We start from the raw sequence: 12,816 nt of genomic DNA on the forward strand, positions 1-12,816 counted from the left end.
AATTCACAACGAATAACAACTTAATTTAATAAAAGTAAATAATAAACAAAAAAGAAAATCGACAAACAACATATCAGTGTGAAAAATATTAATATCAAAATAAAAAAAGATATTCAAAAAAAATCTGTATAAATATAAATAATTAAGTCTGCAAAAGTCTAAAGTCTACCAATACTATTCAAATACTCATACATATATATATATAAACATATCAAAACCATTTTATTAAAAAAATTTATGTGTGATCCTATATAAAAAATTATTAAATAAAACAAATAGTTAAAATAAATATAAAAATATATTTCAAATTAACTGTGTAAAAGTATGAAGAAAACATTTACAAAAAAAAATTATATGTGTGTAAATAAATAAATTAAAGTGAATATTATTTAAACATAATTAACAAAAAAATAAATACATATAAAACAAATAAGCCTATAAATGAAATATGTATCTTTTTATGTAAAATAAAACCTTTGCAGATACATTTATAAAAAACAACACAACTCAACAAATTATGCAAATACATTAAAATTAAATACAAAATAAAGTAAGAAACAAACAAAAAATAAAATCCCATTTCAACTGCCAATTAATTCATTAGTTTGAAAAAAAGTAGAAAATAAAAGTTCCACTGATTGCTAGCTACTACTATTATTCAGCATCTAAAAGATACAAATTATAACAGAAAATCTGTAAACGGTCGTGTCGCTGCAGTAGTTGAGTTTAGCCTGGAAATATAAATTCCATCTATTTTCTGTGTGTGTTTTGTTTTGTTTTTTTTTTGTAAGCCATTTACAAATTGTACTTTAATGTAAATGAGTTTTAACTGTGCTTTTGATAACGACCATAGTACAAGTGATAATAATCATTCTGACGATGATGATGAATAAATACAGTTTATGCTAAATGTTTATAATACACTAACGCCACCACATCTAACTCCTGTTCAACACATTTACTATAGTGTGAATATATTGTTTGTTTTCGAATACAAAAATAAAATATTCAAAATATTTGTTGTTTTCCATCATTGTCATCATTGTTGTTAAAACGTGTAGAGCTACAAATAAGACTACAACAGTTACATTAATGTTCATGAAATTAATGCAAATTGTCTAGTTTAAATCTAAAATACTTAAATGTTGCCAGTAACAAATTAAAAAAACGTAGCGTAATTTTATTCTTTCGGTTTTTCTCTTGTTCATCTGTACAATAAAAAAGTGAGGATTTGTCAATTTAGACCATCACTCCAGTCGTATGAAGTTTAATGTACGTATGTTTGAATTTTAAGTGACAGTTGTTTTAGTGTCCGTCCTGAATTCCACCCTTGGGGTTTCTAAAATGGCAACAGCAAATAATTAAAAAAGGTAAGTTGAAATTTAAACAGTATTTTTTACAACTCAAAACAATAATGGTACAGGTTATATTAAAAGATATTTAAGTTTAGTAAAAACATTAAGATGTGTATATCTGGAGGTTTATCACACAACATGTTATTTTTACTTTTGATAGAATTCCTAGAGTTCTGATAAGATTAATATGATGTAAAGAATTTTTGTCAAATTAGCTAATTATATACATATTTTTGTATATCCACCATCAAAAAAGACCCATAAAAGTATATATATTCAGGGTCCTTATTAGATTCTAAGACGATTTAGCCATGTCCGTCCGTCTGTCTGTTGAAAACACGATACAGTCCAAATGGAAGTAGCTAGTGAAATCTACAATAGATATATTTTGGTTGATGCAGTTTGTTTGGTATTGAAAATGGGCAAAATAGATCCACGATATAGTCTACCCTCATTTGGTACAAAGATGTTTCATAGGAACTTAAATATTTTTGTAATATATTATAAGGATAGGACCATAATTGATCAAAACTAAACCCCTCCTTCTTCATAAAAGTTCCGCCTTAGGAAATGACTTTAACGCTTATAACTACTTAAAAGAAGTATCTATAGCAGTGATATTCGACATGAACATATTGTATAGCAACAAATCTCTTTGTCATATTTTATAAGTATCGATCCATAATTGACCCTCCTTATAAGATCCCTATCAGAAAATTACTTTAATGCTCATAATTGCCTTTAAAAAGCATATATATCATTGGAATTCGACATAAACAAGTTTTATAGGAAAAAAATCATTTTCTCAAATTTTATGAGGATGGGTCCATAATTAACTCTATCCCCCACATAAAGTCTTACTCAAAAAAATACTTTAACATCCACAACTTGCTTAAAATAGCACTATAGCATAAACAAGTTTTATGAGTATATAAGATTCGGCACAGCCGAATGCAACACTCTTACTTGTTAATATATATTTATACCCGGCGTCATGAAATAAGTCCCCACGAAATAACTCCCCAAAACAAAAATGAAATAACTCCCTAAATTTGGGAACTTATTTCATTATGAAATAATTCCCTAATTTAAAAATGAAAAAAAGCCCCAACGAAATGAAATAATTTCCTAAATTGAAATGAAATAACACCCCATTTTTTAGGGATTAATTTCATATGAAACAAATCCCTAATTTTAAAATGAAATAAGTTCCCATTTAAAAATAACAAATTATGGAACAAGTCGGTCTTAGTGACATTTCTAAAAAAAGTAGGTCGCTCATACTTTCGAGTGGGGCTTCAAAGTTTAATACATTTCAGTTTAATCGCTTAATAAAGATTCCCTTAATAGCCGGCCTGCGGCCGGGCGCAAGGACTTTCAACTCTATGGTATGTCCAACAACGGCTTCGCTTAATAAATATTTCCTAAATAGCTGGCCTACGGCCGGGCGCAAGGATTTACCACTTTATAATATGACCAACACCGGCTTCGCTTAATAAAGATTTCCTAAATAGCCGTCCTAATGCCGAACACATTTGATACAAGGAGAGTGTATTCTTAGCGAAGCCGGTGTCCAATGTACCCCAGAGGATAAAACCCTTGCGCCCGGCCGAAGGCCGGCTATCAGACATATATTATTTATTTCGTGTGACAAATGTAATATAATGAAATAACTCCCCAAAAATATTTTTAGGGTTTTATTTCATTTTTGAATTTTGAGAAATTATTTCATAATGAAATATCTCCCCATTTTAAATGTGAAATAATGCCCCAAAAAACGAATTAAATCCCCAAATTTCGTTGTTTTTGCTTTCTGAACAAATCTTTAGGGAGTTATTTCTTTTTTGTTTTGGGGAGTTATTTCGTGGGGAGTGGGGAGGGTATTATACGCTTGTGCTGATATTTGTTACACCCAAAAATATTGGTCCTACATATCAATCGCCTCAGAATCACTTTCTGAGTCGTTTTAGCTTTGTCCGTCCGTCTGTGTGTCCATGTAAACCTTGAGCGCATTCTACAGGACGCAATTTTCAAGATAATTTGATGAAATTTCATCTTTTGACCCAGGTACGAAGCTTATTGGAAATGGTTAAAATCAGTATATTATTTCGCATAGCCCCCATACAAACGTATCCCCCGAGCTCATAATATGTTAAATGTTCTTGTATCACTCCAAAAATCGGCAAAACTTAGTTTTATATAAGTCTTAATGATACTGCTGATTTTCGTAATGATCGGGCCTCATTTGACCCTATGCCCCATACAAAGTCCCTTTTAGAAAATGACTTGATGCCCAAAATTTAGTTATAAACACTAATATCACTATGATATTCTGCATAAATAACTTTAATGTATAAATAATAAATAACTTTACCAAAATTTATAAGGATATGACCATATTAACCCCCTGCCCCCATATAACCCCTCTTTTAGAAAATTAATTTTTTCTCAACAAATTGTTCAAATATTTCGGAACTAAGGTCAAATGAAAGAAAAAATAATCAACATTTTTCATAATGACTGTGTATCATATAGTGAGTAAAAATCGTATAATTCACTGATTTTTGTAGTGGTGGTATACTGTTAAAAAATAAGTTTTAAAACTGAACTGTTAAGCTTTATTATCTCAAGACACAAAAAGTAAGTAATCGTAGATGGACATGTACAACCATGTGTTCACAGCAATAATTTGGTAATGACTTTACCTACACTATAACTTACATTCCAAATACTACTACATACGGTTTGTATTACTCTTAAGTGATATAATAATAACTGACTTATAACGATCCACTTAACTATTTACACACACATAGAATGCATATCGTATTTAAGTATGTGGCTTTGAGAGTACGACAGCGAACTAACGAACGCGAAACCCGGGATCGTATCGGCAATTTATTTGTGAGTAAAACAAAATAACTTTTAACTGCAATAACTTATTTAGGTACTTATTTATAAGCGAGCGTAGTGAAAACTAGTTTTAATAGCTTCGTAAATCAACAATGTAAGGATTTATATCAGCCTTGTAGTCAATAAGCGATTTATTTTATGGATATGAAACTAATGTATATTAAATACATATTGTTATGCTATGTTGCAAAGGCGGTTAGACAGACGAAAAAACGGCAAAGACTGAATTGACTCAGAAAGTTATTGATATTCTTTGAGGTTAATCTGAGACCAATATTTTTTGTTTAAAAAATAGCAGTACAGACACTATAGTTGTGTTGGGTGTCGATAAATGTTCAATATCAAATCATCAAAGTTATACTAAACATATTTCTAATTGAAAATATTTTCTAACATTTAAAATTGATTTAACTTATTTTTGCCTATTAGCACAAAGAAAAACGCTTTACATTAATATTAATAAGTAATATTTTCTTTTAACAACTTTTACATCAAAGTCTGTTACTCGCTTAAGCCTGTCCAAATTCAAGTTTAATTATTTTTTTATTTACTCTATATTGTTTTTTCGCATTAAATTTAATTTGACTTTTTCTTATGTTTTTTTAATTTCATTTTAACCCAGACAAAAATTCATTAAATTTGAATGTTGTTATTTTTTTTCTATTGTTATTTATTTATATACAAAGAATATATTTATATACATGAACATTTTTTTATTTTAAAGGCGTTTTGTTTTTTGGTAGTAGACTTTTATAATTAACACTATATATATTTCATGACCCAAAAAAATGTATAAATAATAAAAAAAATAAGTTTATAAAAGAACATATTTGAAACAATTTTGTTCGTTAAATAATCTTTTGAAGAATTTCAGCTAAGAAAAAACAAACGCTAAAAAATTAAATACGTTTTTAAAAAAAGTATAATCAAAAAAACAATACCTGCCGAATGCTTCTGTTGGCCGGAATAAAGCTTAAATAATTAATTATTAATTAAGTGTAGCCAAACAGGTCGACAGGTTTGAGTGGCTACTTTTTTTTTTATCGAGATAGATCTAAGACAAGTTTTAATACCCTACATCTAAAATAATGGTATAATGGTGTTAGTTATTATTTGAGATTATTAACAGCTTAAGGTCATTAACAATTACTAAATGTCTACAACTTAACTATTTCTCATACATTTTATTTATTTTATAGAGTAAAACAAATATAAAGATTTTTATATTTTTCTTTATAATGTTAAACTGTAGTGTTACTCATAGGCGAGTTCGCGCATTAAAATTTATCTTAATAATTTTTTAATATTCGTGGCATAAAAATTTATTTTGCATTTTTTTTACCTGTATATTTTAAATGAAAAGAAATGACAGCTGATAATAAATTTGATATATTTATGAGACGTATGCAAAATTGTTAAGCATCTTAGACATCAATTAAATTTTTAATTTATATACTATTATTAAATTTATATTGTTCTGATTTCAACAATCAAACAAGATAAATAAAATAGATAAGACATTCCTCTTTTGATTCGGTTTAAAATTAATTATAAAATCTAACAAATATCATCTAATTTATACAAAATTTAAATAAAATATTTAAAAGAATTCTGAATAGTAATATTACCCAGTAAAAACTTTCATTACCATGTAAGGGGTTAAAATGCTAAAATTTACTTACACAATAGCATTTTAAGTCATTATTTTAACACGGTGATGTCATTGGAGGCAAGTACTTACCACAAACGATTACAAGTAATTAGAAAAAGTATTCATTGTAAATCGCATAAAAAAACATATACAGCTTCAATATCTTCACTGGCAAGATGACTAATGAATTAGAGAGTATTTATATAACACATTAATAATCCACATGATATGTGGTAGTCATTGAAAAGTATGTTGTTAGGTAAGCAATTACAATTGAAAGCCATTACCTAGTTTTTACTGGGTAGTTTAAGATATCTTTTTAAAACACGCATTTTACCAAAAAATATTTATGGAAAATTTTTTATTTAATTGATTCTCACTTGTTTTAAAATAAACTCTATGGTCAAAAGAAAGGGTGAAAATAGTGAGCATTTAATTCGTTTTAATTTCCATCTAAATATAAAAGTACCCGTGTTTATTGGTAAGTAAAACTAGAGCAACAAGTTTTAGACAAAATGACGCGGCAATAAATATTTTATACTCAACAGTAGTTACACACCCAATTGCCCATAATGCCACAGGTTTATTACCACTTTGTGTATAAAAACGTGGGTATTAATCGAAATGAATACAAAAATGATATTACATGGAAATATTGTGTTAAATTTGTTGCTTAGATTATTATTTATGTACATACATATGTATATTGATTTTGTACACTGGGAGAAACAGACTAAGCATACCAAATTCAATATGAAAGACTACTCCAATTAGGGGTATATAATATATAAAAAACTTCGACTAATTTCCGTATTAATTTAATTACATATTTTAAATGACTCATTATACCCTACACCACTTTAGTGGGGAGGGTATATTGGGTTTGTGATGATGTTCGTAACGTAATATAATACTGGTCCTATACCCAACTTTAAGTATACCAATCGGCTTAAAATTATTTTCTGAGTCGATTTAGCCTGTGCGCCTGTTCGTCCGTCTGACCGTCCGGCCATGTAAACCTTGTAATCAAACTACAGGTCGCAGTTTTAAAGACAATTAAATGAAATTTGGTATAGAAAATGGTTAACATCGGTCCATTTTTCCCCCGAAAAGGGCTTTTGAGCTCATAATTATGTTTATTATATTCTAGTATCACGACAAAAAGCGGCGAAGTTTTAGCCTTGAAGACCCTGATGAATTTTGTATTGATTGGTCCTCTTTTGACCTTAGACCCCATACAAAACCCCCCTTCAAAAAATTACTTCAATGTCCAAATTTTATGAGGATCGGGGCTTTGAGGAATCCCCCATATAAAGCATCATTCAGAAATATACTTTACTAATACTTTATTATTAAAAAAATAATTAAAATTTGTAACATAATCACTGGTATAGGGTATCATATGGTCAGCCATACCCGACTATATATTCTTACTTGTTTAACAATAAATTGCTTCAATATATCGGAGGCGAGATATAAATAAACTTAAATGCATTATTATGAAAACTAAATCAAATTTTACTCTCATAACTGGTGTAGGGTATTACATGGTCGGTCTCGTCCGACTATGACAATCGATTTCTCGGCTCATGTCATTAAAGCTTTAAATTTATCGATATTTTAATCTCGAATTTCTTTAGAACTTTTACATACTCTCTTCTAAAATTTTAGAGCTGAAGATCAATTCAATGATTTCTTATATATTTTTAAAAACTTAATTATTTCTTTGAAATTGTTTTATTTAATTTTTCTCTTCTTCACTAGACAAAAGCATTAATATTTTAAATAATAAATTTATTTTCTTTTTCTATATATATATGTATATACATACATATATGAATGTATATGTATATACATATTTGTAAAAAAAACCCAAGAATCTCCTTACAATTACACAATTATTCATAATACTTATAAAGTTTTGGTTTCTTTGTTTTTAAGAATATTTGTAATGCGAAGAAACCTTCAAATAAAATGATGAAATAAAAAACAAGAATTTTTAATAAAATCACAACAAGATGTTTATCAACAACGTTCACATACGGTCTTACTGAATTTTTTTCGAAATTACTTAATATACAAAAATAAAACCCCAAGAAAGAAAACTTAATATAAAATTTCACCATTTCTTAGAATTTCAGATAAAATATTTGAAGTCAAATAAAGCAATATTTTTATATAAAGAAAATATTAAAATTGAGTTATTTATCTGTAAGATATAAATCTTTAGTTTTAAAAACTTTCCAACGATTTAAGCATTTAAATATGTGACATATTTTAATAGTTTGTTTATGTTTGTTTGTTCAAAATAACATAAATATGTTAACAATAACAATATAATATTAATAATACCCGGCCTATAAGAAAATAAAGAGATTTAAAATATTTTGAACATCTTTAATAGTTTTTGTTTTTTTTTTAGTTTTTTATAGTGTGAATAAGCCTGTTTGTATGTACATATGATATTAATTCTGAAAAATATTGCTACATCATATATCACCGCCATATATTGTTTGCACATAACTACAAATACCCACCATAAAGACACACTTGCTCATATAATTCAAATATATGTTACCACTCACTCATTCATTCATTGGTATTTTTTTAACACTTTTTCCTACCATTCAGTTTCAGTTGAATGAAAATCTTGTGGTTTTATTTTGTCTGTTTCATACATGATTGAAATGTGTTGTGTGGTATTCAATTCAAACTCTACAATACACTAAACACTGGCAGCAGCCGTAGGCTGTTTTGTATTTCTATCTTTTATTTATATTTTGGGATAAAATATTTGAAATAAAGAAATTGTATATCAAATGCTATATACTGTCTAACTTACTTGATGTGGAGGAAAATAAGCCCTATATACTAAGTTACATGACTTGATATACTAAAGTATGAAATATTTTGTAAAAGATTTTAAACCACTGATATTTTTTTTGTTAATATTGCCTTCCCGTTTATTTGTTGTTATCTTTATATGATGTGTAAATAGACAGTAGTTAGATAGGTAGAGAAATTTTAAAAATTTTAAAAATATTTAAGAATTAAAATATATTAAGTTAGATTTTTATTCGAGAATATTCTAGGAATTTGTTTATTTAGTTTAATTTAAAATAAAGTTTTGCAATACATACATATACATTAGGGTGGCCCCATTTGTATGGAGATAAAATAAGCTACTTATGATTCCAACGAAAATTAAACCTTAGACCTTTCTAATTCCTGCAAATGAGTTATATCAAATTTTTACACCATATCATGTAAAATCATTAAGAGGCACTTCAATGGTGCATCATAGATTTTTGTTAAAATTTCATGTTAAAAAAATATTGAAAATGTTAAAATTTTTTGGAAAAATTTTAATTTTTTTCATAGATTTATTAATGAAATTAATTGAAATTAATATACCACAAACCTCCTTCAATTTCATCTGTTTTTATACCCACCATCAATAAAGAAAGGGGGGTATATTGTTTTTGTCATTCCGTTTGTAACACATCGAAATATAGATCATATACCCACAAAAGTATATATATTCTGGGTCCTTATTAAATCCTAAGACTATCTAGCCATGTTCGTCCTACCCTCCATATGGAGAACCGAAAGCTCTCTGCAATATTTAATGCAGATCGGTCCATAATTGATCCTACAACCCCATATAAGGTTCCTCTCAGAACATTTCTTTAAAGCTCATAACTTACTTCAAAATTCCAGTAAATCAACGAAAGTCAATATAAACATGTTCTAGGGGAACATAAATCTCTCTACCAAATTTTATGATTATCGATCCATAATTGATCCTAACCCCTATATAAGGTCCCTTTCGAAAATGACTATAACGCTTATAACTTGCTTCAAAACTATAGTAAAGCAACGAAACAAGTTTTCGTGAACTAAAATAAAAGATATTCATGAAAACAAGTTTTATTGAAATCAAAATCTTTGTAAATTCTTAGGAGGATCGGATCCAAAATAAGTAAATTTAAAGGAAATCAAATCTTTAAAAAAAAAATTATTAAATATTATGAAATAAGTACGACCATCACCCTGAATATATTACTATTTATATGATAAAACAGTTTAGAATAAATCCAATAAATAATTAAATAGTGGTTGCAACAATATAGCTTTATATAGTAAAGGTCCACTTTCCGAAATTCACTTGAAATTTAAGACACATGATTTTATATTGGGTATATAAGATTCGGTACAGCCGAATATAGCACTCTTATTTGTTTCTTTTTGGAAATTCGATCTACATCAAATTTTATTTGATTTTTATGAAACCAGTTTTCATCCTAAATAAGGGCTTAATAATATAAACAACAACTTTCCAAATATTATTTAACAAGTAAGAGTGTTATATTCGGCTATGCTGAAACTTATATATGTAATAAATATGATAAAAACTTTAGTTTAAATAAAACTTATTTTGTAAAATTTCATTGCTTACTATCAGAGTAAATGTTATTTTCGAAAGAGGCCCTTATATGGGGGCTTAGATTCAATATCGCCCGATCTCGATAAAATTATAAAGAGAGATATTAGTTCCTATAAAAATAGTTCTTGTCGTATTATATCGCTATATTGGTATTTTTAAACTATTGGGATAGTTAAAGTCATTTTCTGAATTGGATTTTCTGTCGGCCTATAAGATCAATTTCGGGCCGATCCTTATAAAATTTTACAAAGTGATTTAGGTTTGACCAGTTAAATCATTTTATAGGGGGGCTGCTTATAATTGGACTATAATATATTTTCAATAGACAGACGAACATATCTTGATCGTCTTAGGATCTAATATGGTTCCAGAATATTGTATATTTCGATGTATTACAAAGGGAATGAAAAAAGCAATATACCCCCCCATCTTTTATGATGGTGGGTATGAAAAGAAAGCGCGACTGGAAATACATTTTATGCGATATGGTGTAAGTATTTCAGTTAAACTGAAATATTTCTTTAACAATTCAATTAAAATTTTTTTTAATATTATTGTAATTACCTTTATATTTCCTTTTTTTGGGTATGAGTTCACTACACACTTTATTTTGACGTACATATATTGATAATTTTTGATGATTTATTTTTAAAAAAAACTTAGTTTTCTTTTGAAATAAATGCTCTACATCTAGAAAAAATTGAGAAATGGTAACATTACCTATTTTAAGGCACTTTGCAAATAGTTTTTATATGAATATACAAAAAATTTAGTTAAGAATGTTTGCGAACTTTTGAAATTTAGTTTCCAATCACATTAGAAAATTTGGAATTTCTATGAAATTTCTATATTATTTTCCTACATACTAAATCCCACTGTTGCATAAGTAAATATATAATAAAACCAATATCTTGATTATTGTGTCTTACTAATATTTTTACAGCCTGACGTTTGTCACACAATCAAAGTAAGTATGTGTTACATTTCGTACACAAAACGATGTAGATAACATAAAACAAAACGAAATAAAAATCTCTTAGGATGATGTCAACAAGAAACGTTTATACCTTGTTGTCAATATATGACAACTGTGGCTGCTGTTCATAGACAAAATCCACAAAAAAAAAAAACAAAAAAAAATATTTTAAAGATTCATATAATGTAGACAGTTTTCTATACATAGAAATATTTTTTCAAATAATAAGATAAGACGAAAAAGCATTGTAATAATATTTATTTCTAGACAAAAAAGAAAATCCAAAAGAAATATAATATATGTACACATTTACCTCGAAAGTAAAATATAGAGCAAACTGACGTAGCACATGTAATGATTTTTTTTTTTCATAACAAAACCACCAGAAGACAAATATACTCCTGTGCTGCTGTTACTGTCGAGTAAAATAAATAAATATGTATGGAAAAAATTTAAAATAAGAAGACATAAAAGAAACTTTAACACCATGATAAATGTTCACACATTAAAGACACGTTGTTTTTTTTTTGTTTCTTTTATGTTTTTGCAAAATATATAAACACACGTTTTTAAATAAATTTATCATATATGAGTATAACTTATGACAAATTGTTTAAAGTAATAAAGTAATTCTTTCATATTTGTTATTGGCAACAAAAATTTGGTGAAAAACATTTTAAATTTATTGGCAATTAGAGTTCTAAAAGAAAAAAATAAAAGAAAATCTAACACATAAGTCGGATTAGTGACACCATGACTGCAATTATATACACACACTGTAAATTTATTATTTAGTACATGGTAATGGAGTAATTAGTAGAGATTGTTCTTTAGATCATAAATATTTTATTTTGTTGTTACTTGTTGGCAGGCAACATGTTGTCAATGTAGTTTAAATTATTAATTTGTTTACCACGTGTAAAGAAGATGATTTATAACTTGTTAACATGTCCATGGGAATTACGAGACCATAAAGAGTGTGATCATGTTCTTGGACAATATGAATGAGAAAAGTGTAAAGTGGATAATAATATAGAAATAGTCACTGCATCCATGAAAATCAGGGCATTGTAAATTTTGTCATCATACCCAAGGATTTCATGGAAGTTTTTCCATATGAAATTCTAAAATTATGCAGTATGTAAAGTGGCCGGAAACGGAAATAATACAGTAAAATTAAAAAAAACTTACTGTACGCAGCAACGTTGGTCGTAGTCATGTATGTATGTATGTATGTATGTATGTATGTATGTATGTATGTATGTATGTATGTATGTATGTATGTATGTATGTATGTATGTATGTATGTATGTATGTATGTATGTATGTATGTATGTATGTATGTATGTATGTATGTATGTATGTATGTATGTATGTATGTATGTATGTATGTATGTATGTATGTATGTATGTATGTATGTATGTATGTATGTATGTATGTATGTATGTATGTATGTATGTATGTATGTATGTA

General features: G+C 27.5%; 1 protein-coding gene across 2 annotated transcripts in view; it reads left to right on the forward strand.

Annotated features, from left to right (window-relative positions):
* The first annotated feature begins 450 nt into the window (after nt 1-450).
* LOC119602459 overlaps nt 451-12,816 on the forward strand; it is a 278,587-nt gene continuing 266,221 nt past the window's right edge. For both annotated transcript variants that reach the window (XM_037954018.1, XM_037954003.1), the window contains exon 1: nt 451-1,370. The gene's annotated coding sequence lies outside the window, so the exon portion shown is untranslated. The remainder of the gene's footprint in view (nt 1,371-12,816) is intronic.

This window comes from Lucilia sericata, unplaced genomic scaffold (genome assembly GCF_015586225.1).
Source record: "Lucilia sericata isolate MDLA Ls3-8-SP2 unplaced genomic scaffold, ASM1558622v1 Contig000007F_arrow, whole genome shotgun sequence".
NCBI lineage: Eukaryota > Metazoa > Arthropoda > Insecta > Diptera > Calliphoridae > Lucilia > Lucilia sericata.